The sequence below is a fragment of the Macrotis lagotis genome, chromosome 4, assembly GCF_037893015.1.
Source record: "Macrotis lagotis isolate mMagLag1 chromosome 4, bilby.v1.9.chrom.fasta, whole genome shotgun sequence".
NCBI classification, from domain to species: domain Eukaryota; kingdom Metazoa; phylum Chordata; class Mammalia; order Peramelemorphia; family Peramelidae; genus Macrotis; species Macrotis lagotis.
The window spans coordinates 118,304,661-118,324,814 of NC_133661.1; the positions used below are offsets into that span (position 1 = coordinate 118,304,661).

General features: G+C 35.0%; 1 protein-coding gene across 2 annotated transcripts in view; it reads left to right on the forward strand.

The window, feature by feature from the left end:
- Window positions 1-20,154, forward strand: part of EFL1 (elongation factor like GTPase 1) — a 202,547-nt gene that overhangs the window by 129,061 nt on the left and 53,332 nt on the right. The window lies entirely within an intron of this gene.

The following is a 20,154-nucleotide window of genomic DNA, read 5'->3' on the forward strand; positions in this document are numbered from 1 at the left end:
CAGTAAATTCATTGATTAATTATTTAACAAACTAATTTATGGTGACATTCCTTTAAGTAATAAATTCTATTAACAGATTGGAAATAAACAGTATTTTTATCCTATACATAACATTCTTTTATTAGAAGTAAGGTGCACCTGAATGTTCAATGCAATGTATTTTAAGGATGTGGATTTCATCATTGTGAGCTTTCCCTCCACTAATGTATATTGCAAAATCTTTGTGCCTGAGTAAATAATCTTTAGTTACTTTGCCAAATAATTCATTACTCTGTGACCACACTAGTATTGAACTTTTCCAAATTTACTTAGGCTGATCCTCATAAGCCTGTCAGTAGATCTGTACTGAGGCTTTCCAGCTTGCTAGAAATTGACTCTAAAACTACAAAGGACATTAGAGATCACCTGCAAACCCTCTGATTCTTTCCCTGCACTTTACTATAGTCTCCTCTTCCTCCCATCTTGATCCCTTGGTAAACCAGTTCAGCTATGCACTTTCCTCTTCTCTTGAGTCTTTTGCCTTCTTACTGAGTTCGTTCATCTAAAGGCCAGCCTTGGATTATTTCCGCCATCCTTCACCTTCACTCCTATTCAGCAGGTGCTAAATGAAACTGGAGGAAGTCATGAAATTGTGCTGAGTTCACTACAAGTTTATGTTTCATAATCTCAACTGGGTCCTCATTTCTGCAAGGCAGTTCTTTTATACTTTGCTAATTAAATCAATATCCCATTCAAATCACTGACTTTTCCAAACCTTTTTATCGTCTCCAAATCTTCCATAGTTCTTTCTCCCCCAACCCTCTCAGCTGAAAACCTTCATATGAGAAATTTGAGGCATTCACTAAGAGCTCCCTCTTCTCCCCTTTTTTTTACATCACTTGAGATGCCTTCTGCCAGTTTCTCTCAGTCCTATTTCACATAATGGGTGATCCTGCTCCTTGCCAAGGCAAACCCCTCTACACAGACATGTGACCCATTTCCATCCCATCTTTTCCAGTATATTGCCTCCCTCCCCACATCATCCCCATTCTCTCTTATGCTCAATCTCTCCCTGTCTAATGACTTCCTCTACTGCCTTAAAAACTTCCTCAAACTGGCTGTACTCCTCCTCTTATTCCTCCTCTTCCTACTTCTCCTCCTCTTCCTCTTCATTTCTATTTCTTCATCCTACATTTTCCTTTATCTTCCTAACTCTTCTATCCTTCTTTATGCTTCCTTTTCCATGCCCTTCTTCCTTCTCCTCCTTCTTGTCCTCCTTATAATAGTAATAGTAATTATATATTATCTCATTTTCAAAATTATTATGGAATCTCAAAGTTGAAAAGCATCTCATGTCATCAAATCCAGTTTGTACCTGAGTAGGAATCATTTTATGATCTGCTATATCCAATTAAGTAATCTTTGCTTGAAGACTTCAAATGAAACAGGGATCTATCACCTCCAGAACAACCTGTTCTAATTTCTGGTTAGTTTTAATTGATAAGAAATTTTTTTTTTTAGGTTTTTGCAAGGAAAATGGGGTTAAGTGGCTTGCCCAAAGCCACACAGCTAGGTAATTATTAAGTGTTTGAGACTGGATTTGAACCCAGGTACTCCTGACTCCAGAGCCGGTGCTTTATCCACTGTGCCACCTAGCCGCCCCAAAAAATTTTAAATTGCATAAATCCTAAATTTGACTTTGAAACTTTCACCCATTACTCCTAATTTTCCTCTTTGGGATCAGTTATCATATTCTCAAGTAAATTTACTATTTAGGAGGCTAAACTATCTCAGTTTCTTCAACTCATTTTATTTTGGACTGTTTTAAGGACCGTTCATCATCCTGTTGTCCTTCTCTACATACTTTTTCTAGATCATTAATGTGATGGCCAGACATGAACACACAATACCTCAATTGTTTGACTAGAGTAGAGTTTAATAGGATTCCCAGATCCTAGACATTAGTCTTTTTTTTTAAATGTAGCCTAGGATCACATTAACTCTGATGGTATCCCTTGATATTAGCTTTAAAAAGTCTCTTTTATAAAAGCTTAGAAGTACCTTCTACTCAATTGAAATGATAATGCACCTGTGGACTTAATAAAGACCCATTTCTTCTCTTGAGCTGTTTTTCACTGCTCAGAACTATAATAGTGACATTTCATCTTCTTCTTCTGCCACTCATGCTGATATATTCTTTCTGCAATAGAAATGCTCAAGACACCAAACCAAGACTTGCTTCTTATGGCATAATTTATCTATCTGTAAAAGTGAAGAATAAAAAGTTTTTTTTATTTATGACCAAGTATAATTTTGCAAATAATTAGAAACATAAAAATACTAATATCTGAAATTTATAATTTTGAGGGTAATTCATTATCTCTCTTTACCTGATGAAAAAAATGACTGAGAAGAGTGAAACAATTTGCCCTCCAAGTTGCCTGTGACAGATAGTGTAGGAAGCAGAAGTTAGAATACTGTGAGCTTAGCCATCTTCTCTATCCATTGGTATAAAGTAGCTTTTCCTGGTAATGTTCCCCTATCTTTTTGATATGTTGGTTCCCATTTTAGGCACTCCCCAAAAGTGTTAACCCATGTTTGTTAACCTAAACTCATAGAATCAAAATCATCTTTGTCTTGTCCTGGAAATTGTCAGTCTGGGTTCCTTAAGAGCCCAGGGAAAATTTCACCCTCCTGCAAATGACTCAACCTCTCAGCAATGACTCGGGAGTCAAATAGAATAGCCAAACTGAAAGAAAAAGAAATGTATAAACTCTCCAAGAAATGCTACTTTGATTATAGCCAATTTAGCTGAGTGGCAGACTAGGCTTATAGAAGTCTTTTTAGTCCTTGGGGATACTGTCAACCAGCAAATTCTGGGGCCCTTTCAAAGAATCAATGGGATATGGTCTATTCTAATTAAAAACTAGTCTCTTGAATTCTTGATTGTTGTCCTTTGAAATTGAAGAAGACCATGTCATTAAATGAATGACAGCAAGACTTTTTATACCTTATGTTAATTCTAGTAAGAGGAATGTTATGCCAAGATATACTTCTCACTGCCTTTTCCAGAAATTTTATACCTGCATGGCTTGATTTAATAGGAACCAAGACTTCTGGTGATGGCCTGGATTCTGTGAGAGTCCTTGGTCTTACGGATATGGGTCCCTCTCATATCAGTGAAGCACCAAGGCACTCCAGTAGTGCCAGGCAAAGAGTCAGGATATGATTTTTTGGTGATAAATGGGCGACAGCCTGGTATTTCACTAGGCATATTGCTATATAGTAGGTAGAGACATCCTTTCATGTGCTTACTTATTAGATGATGGTTCCCTAGTAGCCTTCTAAAGGTGCAACATTCTAGTGTGAGTAAGGGTTTTATGTATTCAGCCTTAACTAGACCAAAGTAATTGAGTCATGTTTGTTATTCATTTTGTGGAAGAATGGGGATAGTTCAGTGAGATTCAGTGCATTTTGGTTGCCACAGGATGATGGAGGGGCAGGAGGAAAGATGGGTAGGAAGTAATTTCTAACTGAACATTCAGATAAGTTTGAGTTTTTTTCTTTAGTGTTTATTGTGAAAATTAATAACTAGAAACTACATTTATTCGACAAACATTTATTGGTGTCTATAATGTATAAGGGTCTGGTCTACAATCTTAGTCTTATAATCTAGTTGATGAAGTTAAGTCATGTAGGCAAATAATTAAAATTCATTCATCTCTAGATAAGGTGGCAAATAATTGTGATTCCTTTTTAAGGCTTCTTCTGAGCTAAAGAAGAAAGATTGCCAGAGGTTGTAATTACATAATCAGGTAATTTGTTAACCTATACTCTAATTTTATTCAGCTAGTAACTACTCTCTGGAGCAGAAGGACACACCTGCAAATTCTTGAGCATTGTCTTTTGATTTTACATGTTCAGGAAGCAAAGGCAGGTGTGGAATTATTGGAAACTTATATTCACAGATTCAGACTTTTAGAGTCAGAAAGAAGAAATTTGGAACAACTCTCATGTTATGTGTGCATATATATATACATATATACATACATATACATATATACATATATACATATGCATACGGAAAGCAACCTAAAAAGGTGAAATGATGTGCCTATTATCCTTGCTTCTTCACTCCTGATTCAATCTTTCATATTTCTCTGGGGGGAAGAAGCATTAGTTGCCTTTAAAGAAGTATTTAAAACAACTGCAGGCCATTAGAAAATGACCAGCATGAGAATAGCATCTATCAGTTAAATAAGCAAATGATTTGTTTGAGAATAGCACTATCAAGACTTCTGATTTTAGGATTTTGTGTATTGACTCACATATTTTGGGAGAGTCTAGAGAAATATGGAAGGGAATTTAAATATTGAAATTAGTTTCTTTTTTTTTTTTAATTTGATGGGTCTTTGTGCTAGACAATGATAACAATTTATTTGATGAATTTGAAGGTTTTCTTTCAGTCCCACTAGTATGTCTTATTTCACTATAACTTGAGTTCTTTTGATTGTGCTTAGTTTTTTTCTCCATATGTTTTGGGCATGTCAGTAAGTCTGTTTTCTCATTTATAAAATGAGATAACTTTATGATCTTTGAAATTTTTTCAGCTCTAAAAATTTTCTGACTGATTCTATGACAAAGTTTTATCCATTATTAGTATTGATGACCTGTTTGATACTCATTTAAAATTTTTTCTAGGAGAGAGAGTATCAAATAGCTACCTATATGTTGCTTTCTTGGATTATGGGTAAGTCACTGAAGCCTTCATCAAACCTTTTCACTTTGATGTAAAACTGAGTGTCTGATGGATATTTTCTCCATTGTACTATAACTTGAAAGTGATTTCAAAGTTCTTTTTTTTCTTATAAATAAACATTTAAAGGAAACCTTTATGTTGACTATAATAATAAATGTACCAGTAAATCCTTAGCATTTCACAATAGCATAAGATCTCAACCTATTGCTCTATGCATTTAAGCTGTAAATATTATTTCACTTTAAATGCCTTCAAATTGGAAATAAAATATTTCCATTGATTATGTAATAATGAGCCAGCTAGATGGCTGACACTGGTTAGAGTTCTGAGCCTTAACACAATATAGGCACATAGTAGAAATTTAATAAAAGTGTATTGATTGGTTGTAGTAGAGAAGGCTCAGCCTCAGACACTTACTAACTGTATGATCCTGAGCAAGTCATTAAATCTCTTAGTTTTACCAACTGTAAAATGGGGATATTAATGGCAATTACCTGGCTGGAGTGTCTTGAGAATCATTGAGATATTTGTAAAGTTTTTAGCCTAGCATGGCAAATAGGAGGCAGTAGATTAATACTTATTCACTTCCCTTTCCCTGATTGTATTGATTTGTGGAGTGACAAAGAAAACAGGAAGTTTCCTTGATTTATTCTTAGTCTAGTTTAGCAGTGTTAGTTGGAAAATTGCTTCAGAGTTTGGAAAACTAGTAAAGAACTGGTAGGAATTGAGTGCTGGATTCAACTGAAATGCTGATCTTCATATTATTTTAATTTTTAAATGAAAAAATAGTCATATGATTCAGTCTGTACCAATCCAGTGTTTTAATTTTACTATTTTACAGTCCTTTTTCTTTCATTTACTCATTTGATCAACAAAGTGTCCAAAGAGCAGTACCATCAAGATACTGATAGAAATCTGAAAAGGGAGGATTTTCTTTTCTTTTTCTAGATTCTTTTATGCTCTTGAACTTCTTGTATTTATATAGATCAGGAATCAAAAGTGATCTTTCAAGGCCATCAATTTCATGAAGCTTTTCTGACAATTCTGATCCTTAATCACTCCCCCTTCACATCTGTTTCATTCTTCCTTGTATCATAGTCACTATGTACACTCCTTTCTTCCCCTTACTCTCCACACCCATTATGTTATAAACTCTTTGAGAACAGGACCATATATCTTTTCTATCTTTGTATGCCCAGAAGCCTTGTGTGGAGTAGTGGGTAATAAATGTTTTTAAATTAATTTGGATCTTAATATTTAGATGAATTCATGATTACCCTGGGAACTTTTTTCAAAGCAGTAAAATATAATAGAAGTATTCTTTCAGTAGATGGGGGATAGATATACTAAAGATTCTTTTAAAAATCCACAGAAATAGTAGTTATCTATATATTCCTATAAATTTTGTGGAATTAATAGGATGCCAGGTTCTTAATTCTTTAAACCAACTTTGTATAACAAAGTGTTGCACTATTAGAAGAATGGAAATTTTTAAACGGAAGCCATTCTTAAGACCAGGAGGAGATACATAATATTTTGTTGTGTTTTCCTTTTTTTTTATATCAATGATACAGAGCAGGTTTCATTCTTGAGACCTGTGAAACTCCATGGTCTGGCAGGAGGGACATTAAAATAAAACTGGGAAGTAGCTATCAAAATAAATAAAAGTACAACACAACATTGGATAATGTTAATTTGTGGTTTTCCAAGTCAATATTCGGCCTGTAGGGATTTGTATCTATTTGTTAGACATCACTACTATGGAGATATTTCCATTACCCTTTCCACTGTAACACTTAGTTTTCATTCTTTAGTCATGAGGACTTAACACTGTCTACAGGTACTATACTGTGGAGCTTACTATATAGAGAGAGGTGGGTCCATTTGAGAGCAAGACTATGTTGTTTATTGTTAGCAGAGTATCCTTTTCAATGCCTTCTTATCCCCTATTTGAAAGACATATAGTATGCAATTTTCCTTTTAGTCAGAATCAGAAGACCATGGGATCCTAGTTCTAGGGCAGGGAAAGTCCTTAAAGATTTGACCCTAGTTGTAACACACAGTAATTGTGGAAACTCCATTAAAGCATCCTTGTCTGAATTTCCTGGCTCTCCTCCAGTTTCCTTATCTCTAAAATAATGGAGTTGGATTAGATGACTTCTAAGGTCCCTTGCAGCCTTGCTGTGTGTTTGAACTTGTGATTTCTACAAATCCTTTCATACTGAAGCTCTAGTGAGACTAATTGTATATAACAGTATAGCTGACAGACATTGGGAGTGTTTTCCCCTCCTTCTGATGAGAAGCTAATTGCTTCCTACATAATACTCTTGCTTTACACTAGCTAATTTTTCTCCAAATCTCTTTTTGTGTGTTTTTCCCATTAATTTAACTATAGTCTTTAAAGCAACTGATCTGTAAACTCTATTTTCTGTCTCACCGATCTGACAAAAATTACTTTCCAGCTTTCCTCCCTTTCTTCTTTTAACTATAGAATTTATCTTCATTCCTCCTCATTTCCACATACTTTAAACTTCCTTCCATTTCTCCTAATTACTTTGTTTTCTCTTCACATTTCTCTTAAGCTCTTCCTTAGCCCTGCCCACCTCCCCATATTTTCTTTGTATGTTGCTTGAACTCATAGAATGAACACCTTCCTCTTTTCCCAGGAGATAGACTGACCCTAGAAATAAGTTTTCAGTTATTTTCTTCTTCTAGGCTCCTTTCCCCTACTTTCATTCTCATTAATGGCCACATTTGTTTTAATTTAATTGATTTTCATAATCCCCGACAGTCAGAAAAATGTGGGCTCTGAAGTATAATTAAAATATAAATCTATATGGCAGAGTGTAAACTGTGTCTTAATTGTAAAGGTGCTTGTTTATGTTTCTTTACTTGCTTTGTTTGCTAGTTGAAAAGATAGTCATGGATGCATCCAATTTATTATCACTTTTTAAAAAGCTATTCTTTTCATCTGTTTCAATAGAGGTTGATTCCTTAGCTGTAAAATGGGGGAAATAATACCAGCAATGTCAGCCACATGAGGTTGTTGTGAGGTTCAAGTAAGATAATATATGCAATAGAACAATGGAAATGGTAATGGATTTTATAAATGTAAGATATTATCATCATCATTCTTTTTTAATAATGATACCTAGAAAAAACTTCTTTTATGACCAATAAAAGAAGATCTTTGAGAGAATGCTTATTACCTAGATCTCTTGAGTAGAGGAAGATTTTTAGAACTGTTCTATCATCCCAGATCCTGTTGATGCCTGAAATATCCCACCTCTAAAACTTTGTGTGTCATAAAATGAGATTCTTACTGAACTTATAGCAAGTGAGATGTGATGAAACTGTTAATTATTTAAAAGAATATTCCCATAGCTCTCAACTTTTTCTTTGCTTACTTAGAATATCAATCAAAGGCATTGTAAATACTGCCAAATAACAACCCTGTGACCTTGAGAAAGAAACTTCTTCAGTTTTAGACCTCAAATTTTCTCCTCTATAAGAAGAAAGTTTGGACTAGATCCTCTTTCAGCTTAAAAAATTCCAATTCCATGAGTATTAAGCATTTATTCTCAAAAATTTCAGTGACTTCATCAGTAAATAGAGATAAATATGTTAGCACTGACTTTTAGACAGAATTTGGAAAGTTTAGTTCTTTCACATCCAGAGAAGAAACTCAATGCTGGTTTCTTGTAATTGATTTTAGCTTGTTTAAACCTGGTCATTGAAACTTTGATATCCTTTATTTTCAAAGAGTTGACCATTTTTCTTACAGGATTAGGGCTGATCGACTAAAAGCAAATCATTTCACCAGAAAATAATAACTTTTTTGTTTTATCTTGTGATGAGTATATTTTATTCCTATGTAAATATTCTAGAACCATTTGTGTGTGTGTTTCTCCCAATTGAGGTTGAACTATATGCTCTTCAAAGTTCCTTTTTGCTTCAAAATGTTATTATGGACCCCCTGCCCCAGTATTTTAGAATGTTTTTAGTCAATTTTGTTATAAGTTTAGGTCCATCTTGGACCCCATTCAATAAAGTTTGCATTACTTGAATTCCAAAAAACCCTCTATCATTATAAGATTATTTTTCTTCTTAAGCAGTCTCTGGCTTGGATAGGATCAGTTATAATAAGGCTCCACGACACTCTTTGCTCCTGGTAATACTTTTGATGACCTTAGAATTCCTGTTTCATTTGGAAGCCACCACTGGGACCATGGACATTTTCTACTTTTTTCTGCTTTGTTTACTTGAGCAGCAAAATAAAGAGAGCTCTTTGCTACTTGGATAACTGGGTGATCTTCATTTTGAAGACATTAGGTCAACTGTGAAGAAGGCTACTAGATATTTTCTTCTTTGGTGTCATTGTCACTTGAAGAAATCAGTAAGGATGGGCGGCTAGGTGGCGTAGTGGATAAAGCACCGGCCCTGGAGTCAGGAGTACCTGGGTTCAAATCCGGTCTCAGACACTTAATAATTACCTAGCTGTGTGTCCTCCAGCTGTTCTCAATTTAAAATGTTTAAAATCCCTAAACTTGTGAGACAAATTCTCTGTTTAAGTGTTCTCATGGCAACAGAAAAGATACTGAATGTCTTCAAGAGCACACTTTGTTTTCCAGTTTTGTTAATTTTGAAATCTGGTTGCATGTAATGTTTTTTTTATCACATATACATTTTTTTCTTAGGAAAGGCTTAGCTTTAGGTGGGAAGTTTTCTTGTTTTTTTAGAGTTTTTTTTTAGTTTGTGGGGTTTTTTTGTTTGTTTGTTTTTTTGGTAAGGCAATGGGGTTAATTGGCTTGCCCAAGGCCACACAGCTAGGTAATTATTAAGTGTCTGAGACCGGATTTGAACCCAGGTACTCCTGACTCCAGGGCCGTTGCTTTATCCACTACGCCACCTAGCCGTCCCCGAATTTATATCACTTGGAAAAATGCAATGATTAAAATTCTTGGGTTTGAGTTTTAAGTCATTTACTTATAAATTTTGATTGAAAAACATTTTTATGAGTACTTGAATTTAAAGGAAAAAATGTACAGTTTTAATACTGATATCTGAACTAGAATAATGATAGAAATATTTTTAAATCTAAAAATATTGAAATGAATTCGGACAGATCAGTAGATGAGTTTGGCATTAGTATCGCCTGACTGAAAGAAACGTAAATGCTCTACAATATTTTTTCCTTATTGGAGGAAAAATTATTTTTTACTTTATGCATAAAATCCTAGAATTTTCCATTAATTCATATTCTTATCCTTGTAAATTGAGTTCTCTTGGACTGTACCATTGAAGTACAGACTCTGACAATTCTTATCAATCTGAAATGGTTTTGAATAGGAGACTGGTGATAAATTGTATGTCTGTTGGTCAAGGGCCTGTCTAACCAAATCAATAGTATCATGTTATTAGGTTGATGATTTTTTTGGCCAAATTAATGAAAATCATCAAAGAAATATTTCAGTCTGCTTTGGTGAAGTGAACACTGGTACTCTGCCCTTATCACCAATAATTCCTATACTTTTTTCTGCCTCTATCTTCACTAATCAAAGACTATACCAGAAAATAAAAAGTACAAGTGTCCTATAACTGGCAGAAAGTATAATAGTTTTAGTTATTCTAACATAGAAGAAGCACATTACTTGGGACAGTATAAATATGCATTTAATTGGGGGGGAAATATCCACTTGCTGACTAAATCTAGCTAATTTGACACAAACTTTGTTTTTGCCTTCTGTATGGAGGACATTTTTTACTTCAGGATTATGTCAGGATTATACAAGCTGTGACTGGTCCTGCTAAACTCTAGGTTAGGCTTTCAGTATGATTAGCAATGGACTATATGTAACCTATTGACCAATCTAGCTAGGTTTGGAGAGTCTCATCACTCATTTATCTGCTTGGTGATGAATTTTTTGACTATGAAAGTACCCGAAAACTACATAGAAGACTACATTGGGGACTGCACTTAAAGGTGAGAGAGTCCACATGTTCAAAATCACAGATCTAAGGGAAGTTAGGATGTTTTTTCCCCTGTATTTCCAAACTTAAGATACACCATGCTGGACAGTCCTATGCCAGGGACTCTCTATTACCTATTCTATTCCAAAGTTCTTCAGAGAAACCTTCAGAGTGTCCTTGTATTACTTCTGAGCACCATGTGAGTGCTTGCCTTTTGTGAGTTCTCAAGTAGTCTTTTAGGCAAAAATAAGTTTTTCATTTGAACAACATGACCAACCCATCAGAGTTGTGCTTACTGAAGTAGCATTTGAATGTTTGGCAGTTCAACTCAAGAATTCAGTTCAGTGACCAGTACCTTATTTTGCCAGGGGATCTTCAGAATCTTCCTAAAACAATTCAGATTGAAACACTTCAACTTCCTGGCGCTGGTAGATAGTCCAGGTTTCACAGGCATGCAGCAATGAGATCAGCACAGTGGCTCTATAGACTTCAGTTTCGTAGGCAATCTAATATATCCTCTGTCTTGCACTTCATCTTTGTGAAACTCTATGGAGAGTATACCTAGTATCTGCTTTGTAACAAACTCCCTTCCTACCTTTTCTCCCCCAATAAGGAATATGGACATGCAGTGTTAGGGTCCTACTGGCAGCTTTTTCAGCCTGTAGAGCTGCTAGAGCTTAAGTTCACCTCCACACTATGATGGATTCTTAACCTACAGTCTGTGAACTTATTTTTTTGTTTTGTTGTTATTGTTGTTTTACATTGATGACTGTATTTCAGTATAGTTGGTTTCCTTTGTAATCTTTTTTATTTTATTGTATGGATTTTAAAAATGAGCAGAGGTTTTCCAGAAAAAGTCCTGAAACAAAAAAAAAATCTTAGAGGACTTAAAGGGAGAATTGCACCAAGTAGTCCACAGAAAAACATTCTGCATTTATTAACTATACTTCACAATTTCAGAAAAGTTATTTTCTTGAAACTGAAACAATTTCTGTGATGGATTTATGATAAAGAATGATATCCATCCCAAATACAGGTGGTATCTGAATACAGACTGAAGCATGCTTCCCCCCCTTATTTTATTTTTCTTAAGGTTCCTCTTTCTTTGTGAGAGGTGAGATTATGTTTACTTTACAGTATGACTATTGTAGTAATGTTTTCATGGCTCCACGTTTTTAGCCTGCACCAAAAGGGGGTAAATAGGGTGGTGGAAGGGAGAGAATTTAGAACTCAAGGTTTTGTAAGTAAATGTTGAAACTTGATTTTGCATGTAGCTGGGGGGGGGGGGAGAAAATAAAAAAATAATTAAACAAACAAGCAAACAGATAAATAAATGAATGAAAGAAACTTCCATAAAAAAAAAAGTAGAGCTCAGATTTGAACCCTTGTCTTTGGACCTTTAATTCCATGCTCTTATTGCTTTGTCACCCTCTTTCTTTCTTCTTCTTTTTATCCTGCCATATTGTACTTCCTACTCAAATAGAATAATATAGGGTAGCAAATCCGGCTTGCTCCAAGTTACATTTCCATAAGAGGAAAATACAGTCTTCCTAGTAGGTCTTGAAAACCATTTTCCATACCTAATGAAACATTAAGTAAGGATGGACAGAGATTTTTTTTCTGATTTTTTAAAATGTATTTTTGAATTTGTAATAGGAAAACATCCTCAAAAAATGGGTTTTCCTAATGACAGTGGTATGATTCTGTTAGATATTTATATAGTATATCCTCAGGAAGTAGCAGTAGCATCTAAGATTTTACCATTTTGCTGTACTCTAGGGTCACTTCATTGATTCCAAACTAGGGACTGATGTGCTCTTGAGAATATTGATCCATCATACAGATATCTTATAATAGCTAGCATATATATAGTGCTTTATGTTTTGTAAAGTACTTTATAAAAGTTGGGTTAGCCTCTGCTCAGATGGTTCTACCAGGGAGTCACCACTACCCATCCTACAGCTTCTTGGAGCCTCAGGAGAGATGACTGAAAATCAAAGATATATGAGCAGCTCTGAAAAGGCTTCAGCAAGCCCTCCCTCAAGAGGCAAAAGTCCTCCTGAACACTCCATGAGAGAATATAGAAATTTAGGTGTGGAAGGGCCATTAAAATCATTTTATTTTTATTACTGTGGCAGTGATCTTCAGCTAGAATGTGACTCATATTCTGTTCAGCTGCTTCACTGGATCCTGGGTCAAATGGAGAGGGGAGCCTCACTGAGTTACCCATCCTGCTGCCACATGTACAGTAGGAGCACAATAAGTTGCCAGCCTTGCTTGTGGAACTGTTGAGTAGCCTTGCTGTGGCTTCAATGTTTATGAAATTGCAGATGACTGAGCCCCCTCCCTGTTCCCCATCCCTAGGGCTATGTTCAGTTAATCCTTTGTGAAAATAATATTAATAAATAGTTCATTTGTAACACAACTCTAGACCCTATGGTATGAGTAAAACAGTCAAATAATCAAGTGCATCTAGTCTAACCCTCTCTTAGATAAGAAAATAGTTTTGGAGAGCTGGAGAATCCTGATCAAGCTTACACAGCCGGTGAAGGACATAAGCAGGGATAAAAACGCATGCATTTTGATTTCTTGTCAGTTACTGTACAACACTGATGTTCAGTGGGCTTCATGACTGGGGAGGTACAAACAGCATCAGAGTCAAGAATTGCACTCACTGTATGAACCTTACAGAGGTAACCTGTGTGTTGACTGCCTCACCCAGTGGTTTTTCAGTTGCTTAAAATCAAGATCAGCACTTCTAAATATCTTTTGTTTTTGCAAGGCAATGAGGTTTAAGTGGCTTGCCCAAGGCCACACAGCTAGGTAATTATTAAGTGTCTGAGGTCAGATTTGAACTCAGGTACTCCCAACTCCAGGGCCAGTGCTCTATCCATTGTGCCACCTAGCTGCCCCCAGTTCTAAATATCTTATATACATATGTGAAATGCATCAATTAGACTATGGGAAATTAATATATATAATAAAAGAATCTATAAACATTACAAACTGGTGACATACAGAGAAATAGCAACGGGCAGATGCTTATTGTATATAACTTAAACCTAATTTGTGAGGGATTGCTCAAGCTGAAATAAGGCACAATTTACAACTGCCTCAACTTGTGTTTTTCCCCATATTTGGGCTAAAATATGCAAATTTAACTGTTTTTACCTATGAAAATGACTGAGATCATACAGAAATTACATAGTAGACTAAAAATGTGTAGCCATGAAAAACATTACTACAATAGTCATACTGTAAAAGTAAACATAATCTCACCCTTCACAAAGAAAGAGAAACCTCAAGAAAAATAAAATGGGCGGGGAGCGTGCTTCAGTCTGTATTCAGACACCACCTCTGTCATTGGAATGGATAACATTCTTTATCATAAGTCCATCAGAGAAATTGCTTCACAGAAAGTCAGGGGAGACTCTACCTCTTCATTTTGTTTATTGTTTTTTTTTTTTTACTAAGAGGTTGAGATGGTATTATTCACTTTAATAATTTAATTGAATTTACAAAAACTTGATTTGAGCGACTACAGCATGCTCAGTGATGAACTCTAGTTGGTTCGTGGAATTCAAAAAAGGTAGCAAATATAACCCTTGCCTTAAATGATTTGCTGTTTAGTATATGTGTGTGTACACATACACATTGTAGTTGTAGGTGGGAGGAATCATATGGCTTTGAGATGATAACTGGACAATAGGGTTCGCTCTTTAAATTTAAGTCAAAATTGAAAAGTCTTGGGAAACACCACAAGTTTTATTTTGGAGGAACTATGGGATTTTTTTGGTAAACTTTCAAAGTTAAGAATTACTGCTGTAACTTGTAGATTTCTCAGGCAAAATATTCATTTTTTCCTACAGTACTGTAATAATTTTTTTTGTGAGCTGACTAAAAAAGCTTCTTTACACACCGATATTGGAAGCAAGCCATTTTGTCCTAGCCTATTGTCATTTCCCTGGGACCCCATTAAGTGGTCTGCCTTTCCTATAAAGACCTTCTGGAGCTGGAAGTCCTCCTTAAAAAATAACTAATAATGGTGCATACTGAGATTCCACCCCATTAGGACATTGAGAGTGGTTCTGTCTAAACTCAGCAGCATAGCAACTGATATAATGATGTATGACGGTAAAGTAAATTGTACCAAACTGAAGGAAGTGTTCAAATGAATGGTCTCATCTGTCAGCCAAATGCACTACATGACCTAAACAAGTGAGTTTGTCTAATTTCACTTGGCATTTAAAGGAAGAAATGGGAACAGAGAGGAAGTAAGCAATTTGCTGTCAATCATGGAATAAATTTTTGGCAACTACATTAAGAGGGCCTATTATTTTATGTGCCTAGTTCAATGCCCTGACTGGTGAACTCTTTTTTTTTTTTTTTAAGAAGGGACTATACCCCCAATTATATCATGATTTTGATGAAACTGGGTGAAATAAAAACCACATGAATTGAGCACTGCTTTGTCAAATTACAGCCTAAGGCAGGCAAAAAAAATAGCAACTAGGCCATTGGTGGCAAGATGGATGATGGATTCTTACCATCACATGTTACCACAGTTTGGAGGCAACAATTTATCGGCAAGCTGCCTCAGCTGTGACACAGAAAATCTTTAAAAATTTGCTTCCTCAAATCCCAGAATTGTATAAACTACTGATATCTTAATAAATATAGCTGCATCTGATTTGAAATAGTAGATTTGGTCATGTAAACTTTGGGCTTGTTTTATGAAATGCAAAAAAAGCAGTCACTATGGTGTATTTAAAGAGTTCTTTTATTTGTCATAGAAGATGAAAATATATTGACCATCTGCAGATTGAGTCTTTGGTGAGACCAAGCTCATTGAAACCATATGTTCTCTGAGCAAAGGAAGGAAGCAGCCAGGTCACAGGTCAGATATAGGATGGAGTTTGAAGACCTTCTTTTAGTTTAGGCTGTTCCTTTACTTCTGGCCTTGTTGGAATTTTTTTTTTTAATTTCTCATTTGAAGGTAGACTTTCTGAACTATAAAAAACTGGTGATGATAGCATAACAGGCACAGCAGAAAAGTGTCTCTTCATTCATTTCCAGATGGCTAGAAATCTTGAATACCCAGCTATCTGACTTTTCTGGAGTTCATTTGTGCAAGATCAAGCTCCAAGTAGCAAGAAGAGGAAAGTCCTGATAATTAGAAAAATAGAGAGGAAATGTCCACATTTGTGGCCAGAATGGTTCAGGAAAGGCATAACTTTGGTTATGAGATTTGATATAAGTATAGTAATAGTAAGATTCTATTCAAATTTAATATAGTTGCATGTGACTGTCACTTAAAATATGAAATTGAATGTTCCTAGTGGTTTTCTTCTTGACTTTGATATGTTTTATTTTTAAGACAAAAAAAAAGGTAAATTGTATGATAGGGAAGTAACCCAGCCCCCATGTTAGTTACATGATTCCCAGGTTTCTCATTACTCGATCTCGATTTTCAGTATGTAGGATGAATTATTCTTTCATCATCAGCAGATAATTCTTGATTCTTTAAGGTATAAGCTGTAGTAGATGCTAGCAAAGATGGAAAACTTAGAAGTAAGATCTTGGGAATTAGAATGTCTAAATTAGCCTTAGCTAATTTTATCATCAAAAGGATAGCCACTGGTTGGTGAATTTTTTAGCTGGGGAAACTCATGAAACAGTTAAAAATGCTAAATGAACCTCACTTTCTTGCAACCCCTTTCTGCTTGCATAGTGACGGTGTCAGAAGGTTTAAAAACTATAGATATTAATTTTTAAAATGTGAGTTTTTTCAACAATCAGTGTTACTATATTACTAAGGAAATTAGTTCATATCTATAGGCATTCTTATGATAAATTAAACCAGAAAACATAAAGAAATTAAAGCTAAATTGAAAGTTAACCATTAAAATACTCCTTGGGCAAATAAAAGAGATGGTAAAAATAGATATGACTATAGGACAATAGAAAAATGTGAAAGCTAACTTAAATTCCTTATTAAGCACCTACAATGTTTAAGATGCTGTGCTCATTTCTGAGGGTATAGGAATAAAAATAAAATAATCTCTGTCAACAAGTTTACATTCTAATAAAATGGATAGAACCTTGTATATTTAAAAACTTTAATGGATCAGTACTCTTGATGCTTCCAGTACTCCTTCCAGTGATGTTAATCACTATTCTATCCATGACTTATATCCTGTGGTGCTTTTCATAATAGCCTCTCATAAATTCCTTACAAGGAACTTTAGAGAGTGATTTAAAAATCTTTCTCTAGATCTTACAAGATTATGTGACTTATCAGTGAGTTGCTCTCTCTTACACTTACAACTCAGCTTCTAGTCATATATACCTCTGATGATAATTTTTATGCTTCTTTGTTAAGACAGTTCATAATTTGTAATACTCTACAACCCTAGTTATGCCTACCATCTACCTTTTTTGACTTTGAGTGATCTCCCATTTTGATTTCTCATAGGTTAGATATAGAATATCAAACAAAGAGAATTAACTTTTTTCTTAAAACCAGATGTGGGATTTCATCAGTGTAAGAAGTATCTGGTAAGAACTTCCTTTATTAATCCAAAAAGTTAACTTCTCTAGAATTTTTTTATAAGTTCTCAGCATATAATTTGCCTAGTATTGAGGAACGTGTTAAGTTTGGGAAAATTGGTGTTGAAAAGAGGAGGTTCTTGTTTCAGGGAGAAGCTTGAATAATGAAGATACTTGCATTTTCTTAAAAGCAGTACAACTCATTTTCCTCTGCTCTCTCTGAGATGTAGCACAGCCTCAAGCAAAAGCCTTCCTGTACCCTTCTCAAGTCTTTGCCAACACTGCTGTCATTAGGGTATAACTTATTCTTGTGAAGATCTGAGAGGATGAAAAAGATGTAGCATTCAATAAGCAAGATGAGTGGTTGGCTCTCTAAGTCAAGCTTTATCTTGAACAGCAGAATATGCCAAATAAAATAAAAACTGGACTCATGATTTCATTAATGTCAGGAACTCTTGTTGAAGAAATTTCTTCTAATAGTGCAGAGATACCTTCATTGTAGAATGGAAAGGACTGAGCTAATATCTCTCAGGATGTGGTGTCACAGATGAAGATAACTCAAACATGAGTTTATAAAATGTACAAACAACAAAAATAGAATTAAGGAATCTGTTCTTGTTCTAGTCAATAGATTTGGAAGCTGGCTTATGTTTCTTTGTCCATCCCAGGTAAGACTTAAGTTTATGAGATTCCTGCTTCCGAATCACTCGTCCCATCTGCCCCCCGCCCCTAGCCCCACATTTTAATAATTTACCTCTTAGAGGCATGTGATGATACAATGAATAGAGAGTGCTAGACCTGGAGTCAGTAGAGTTCTAAGTTATATCCAGTCTCAGGCACTTAAAATAATGTTAATATATAGCATCTACCTCATAGAGGTTTTGAGAGGATCAAGTGGAAGGATATTTGGAAACAAACCAAAAAACTAGCTTAGCTCATAGAAGTATAGAAATGCTTATTCTCTTCTCCCTCCTTATCTTGTTCCATCAAATGCAACATATACTCAAATTCCTTCTTCCTCTCTCCCCCTTTCTTTCTATACTTAGTTCTTAGTTCTATAGTTTCTTCTTGGGAAATTCCACCTGCTTCTTAGGGATAGTAAGACTTTGAAGTGATATCTCCTGAGATGTAACTTGGTTTTTTTCAGCCTTTCTGAATTACTCAAATTTATTTACCTTATTTTATGTTTCATTGTGTTCCTGAGTAAGTCACTTAACTTTTATCAACCTTAGTTTAATTATCTGTAAAACTGAGGAAACTGTAGCAACTACCTTAATTCAAAGGATTGTTGTAAGGATCAAAAGAAATGATGTTATCAGAATATATTTTAAGACCTCTTATTATTCTTTGCTAAATTTGAATTTCAAATCTAACTATTTCTAAGTTCTTAGAAGGAATGCATGGAAGTCATCATTTCTACTAAAAAAAATTTTTTCCTTGTCAGTTATGGTCAGCATAACAAATTCTTGTTGGATCTTATTCCAGTCTGTTCTTTTCTTTTTCCTTGTTGAAGGAAGGTTCTGTATCATTTCTTACTAGGTTTTCTTGATAGTTGACCTGTCTCTTGTTGAAGATTGGCAGTTAGATTTCTGAGTCTGTCTCTAGGTGGTGATTTTTTGATTCATTCAATCTGTACTTGGTACTCTATAGTATTCTAATGTAATCTTGCTTCTTAAATTATTTATCTGCATCTTGTTTTCTAGGTTAATTATTTTTTATAGTGGTCATCTCTTGTTTCTTCCTCAAATTTTTCTCTCCCCATGGACTTTATTAGCAGTCTTTTCCATTATTGTATCTTCAAATAACCAATTTTTATAAAATGATTCCCAGGCCTATATAGGATCATAGAAAACTGAAAAGGGCTTCAAGCAACCCTAATTTAATTCTGACCTTTTCATTCTTCAAATGAGAAACTGAGACCCAGGGGGTTAAATGAGTATTAAGTCACAGTAAGTTCAAAGATACCTCCTTTTACCATGAATAGTCAGACTTTAGAGAAGCATGGAAAGGTTTACATGAACTGATGCTGAGCATAGAGAACAGAACTAAGAGAATATTGTACACATTAACAACAACATTGTGAGTTGATTAACTGTGGTGGATGCAGCTTCTTCAATCTTGGTAGAACTGTTATGGACAACAGCATCCACATCCAGATGGGGGGGAAATAAAAACAACCCCACCACCACACACACACACACACACACACACGCACGCACGCACGCACGCACGCACACAAAATCTGAGTGGATACTCTGTTCACTTTTTTAAAAAACTTCTCTGGGGCAGCTTAGTAGTGCAGTGGATAGAGCACTGGCCCTAGAGTCAGGAGGACCTGAGTGCAAATCCATCCTCAGATACTTAATAATTACCTAGCTATGTGACCTTGGACAAGTCACTGTTATCCCATTGTCTTGCAAAAAAAAGCCAAAAAACAAACCCCCTTTTCTTGTTTGTCATTCCTATCCCATGGTTGTCTTTTTTTTCCCTTAATCTCATTCCTTATATACAAAATGACTAATATGTAGATATGTTAAATACAAATGTTACATGTACAACTTTTACCAGATGCTGCTGAGGGGAAGGAAGGACAGTAGAAAAATGTGTAGCACAAATAACACCCAAGAGGATAAATGTTAAAACTTTTATAATATGTAATTGAAAAAATAAAATAGAATATCAATTTTCATTCTAAAACTATATTCTTTCTAGACTTTTTTTCCCCCCTCAGACCTCTAGTGCTCCCTTTATAACATTGACTAGATATCTCTACCTGATTGTCCTACTCTCACTTTAAAGTTGGTGTGTCTCATGAAGAATTCATCATTTTTGGTAACTATATTACCATTTTTTCCAATTTTCCAGATTCAGAACTTAAGAGCTTTTCTTCCTTTTCT